Source organism: Microtus ochrogaster, unplaced genomic scaffold, assembly GCF_000317375.1.
Source record: "Microtus ochrogaster isolate Prairie Vole_2 unplaced genomic scaffold, MicOch1.0 UNK11, whole genome shotgun sequence".
Lineage (NCBI taxonomy): Eukaryota > Metazoa > Chordata > Mammalia > Rodentia > Cricetidae > Microtus > Microtus ochrogaster.
This window is the reverse complement of record NW_004949109.1, coordinates 3522163-3524952: the sequence shown is the minus strand read 5'-3', so window position 1 is coordinate 3524952 and position 2790 is coordinate 3522163.

The window sequence follows — 2790 nt, the reverse complement described above, 5'->3', positions numbered from 1 at the left end:
TGTAATTCGACCCAGTTCATCCACAGCGCCTCGGCTTGCTTTTAATCTAACCCCTTGCTAGTCAGAAGGTTCCTTCTCCTAAATACTACCGTGATTTAAAAGAAAAAAAAAGTAAAACAGGAAACTTTGTTTTTAGATGACTAACTCTTTGTCAAAGGCCGAGAAAAGAGTGCTGGTTCCTTGTACTCTTCCAGTGTCTCCTCCTCAGGCTTGGTTGACATGGGGCTTCAGCAAGAGTCTTTTTAAAAATCGGTCAGTTAGGCCTGGTGGTGGCGCACGCCTTTAACCCCAGCACTGGGGAGGCAGAGGCAGGTGGACCTCTGTGTGTTCAAGGCCAGCCTGGTCTACAGACTGAGTTCCAGGAGAGCAAGGCCACTCAGAGAAACTCAGAAAAACCCTGTTTCAAAAAACCAAAACCTAGCCGAGTGGCCGTGGTACACACTTTTGATCCCAGCACTTGGGAGGCAGTGGCAGGTGAACCTTAGTGAGTTTGAGGCCAGCCTGGTCTACAAAGCAAATTTCAGGACAGCCAGAACTGTTATACAGAGAAACCCTGTCTTGAAAAAAAAAAAAAACCAAAATCAAACCAAACCAAAACACCAAAGTAAACAAAGAAAAAACAGTGCCAGTGCCCTCATTTGGGGTTATTTTTCTTCAGCAAAGTGGCTTATTTCCATCAGGCAGCGTTCCCCTCAGCCCTGGGTTTGGGAAGGGGAATCCCAATGGGGACGCTGAACTGCTATCAACAGACATCAGTTTACTCTTGAAGGTGGTCCTAGAGGCCAGTGTGTCATTAGCGAGTCACATTAAGGCCGTCTTGCTGAAGGTGGGATTTAGTTTCCCGTTTAACGATAAATGAAAGAAAGGCTCAGTCCATCGTTCAAGGTCTTGTAAAAGGGTTTTCAAAGACAACGCATCCATCAAGCACAGTACAGGCATGCGAGTAAGAAAGTCCAGGCAGAGGTTCGGCTATTTCTGTGTGCTGTTCATGAACTAAACAGTGATGGATAACAATGATGAACTCATTTTATTGCCCTGTTCCTCTACTCTCCCTTATACTGTTCTCAGTAGTGAGATTCATTGTCCTGTACTTAACTCAGCATCAACATATGCTGTCCTTATTTTCTCCTTCCTCCCAAAGCTGCTTTAGAGAACAATCTGATGAGTTAGGTATAAATGACTATTAAGGCTTAAAATATTACCTTTCCCGGGATTATGGCTTTGCTCTGGAGAAATAAGCCCTAAGGGGATAAATGCTACTGACAGAATTTCAGGTGAGTTACAGCAACTGTTAGATGGAGTGGTAGTCAGAATGGTCCCCAGTAGGAGTTAAAATAAAAAAAGGTTAGCACCAGGGCAAGTTTTAGCCTAGAGATGGGTTATTCAGGCTGCAAGTAGGTTTATTTCAATCCATTGTACTACCCTCTCCTCAATGGTGCTGGGCATTAAGCCCAGGGTAAGTGTGAGCTAGGGAACCCACAGGCTGCTGTACTGGAATCCCAGAGTTCTCACAGGATGGAAGCTGCTCTATCCAGAATGCTTTAGGAGAGCAACGCTCTTTGATCGCAGCCTCTGCACTGAGTCCTGATCAAACTCCTGACATGCTTCCAAAGTGGAGTAAAACAAAACTTTCTCATGTCGGTTTAAACAGTCTGTACGAATACACTGTTTAAATATACAATGGTTAAGAGCCATATTAGTGTAAAATAGATACCTCGGTGCCATGCTCAGAGTTGCCAGTGAACGTTCTCATAGGCAGCAATGAAGCCCCGGTATCGCCGTCCATCTTCACCTTCTGCTCTATGCAGAAACTAACGCCTGCCTGTGCTAATTCTAGCAGTTTTGGGTGTAGTTAAAATGCTTCCACTTCGATTCAAAATGACTTGAAGATCTTTGGAGTTATTCCAAGTATTTGTCTTTGGCGTAGAACTCACTTTAGTAAAGAAACCTTGGGTGGACTTCGCGAACTCTTTCCTCTGGAAGCGAGCCAAAACTCATCTGTAAAGCATACAGCTTTTTATTCAAACTTGGTGATGAATAATTATCTCTGGGCTACAGACGGAAGAACTGAACCAGTGGCTTGAGGGACCCAGAGGCTAATTACCAACCCTGTGCATAGTTAATACGGCAGAGTGGGGGTGGACGATGGTTTGCCCAGAATCTATTCCATTCCCTCGGGTAAAACAAGGATGTTCTGTCTGCTAACATACTTAAAGCAGTAACTGTAAAAACGGCAATGTTATGGTTGAAGCTTTCGAAGCCATATGTGTTGACAGAATGCTTAAGTCTCTCTCTGCAATAAACGCAAACCCTGCCAGGCAGAACTACCAAGGCCAGCGCGACTGAACGACTTGCAAGCCCAAAAAGCGTAGGGGCTGGTAGGCTGTGAGCCGCGTTCGGAGCGCATCCAATGTTTCCCCTAACAAAGGCACCGTCTTGAGGCAATTTCGCGGGCCACGATCCCCTCCCACCCCCCATTCCAGCACCAGCTTTGTCTCCTCGGAGGGGCCCCAGCCGCTGGCAGCCAGCTCGGCCCGGCGTGGGAAGAAGCTGCAGCGAGCAGCGGAGGTGGTTTCCTGCAACCTGAGCGTGCCATTAGAGGCTGTCGGAGCGCCGCGGCTGAAAAGAGATACCTGCGGCCTGCAAATCCGGGCTGCACCCGAACAACCTCTTTGCACCAATTAGGGCCGTACAAAGAAACTCGAGCGGCCGGGGTGGCAGAGGCCTCGCGGGGTCGTGAGGAGCCCGGGGCGGGGGCCGGGCCTCGCCGGCCGGGTGGGGCACTGAGCC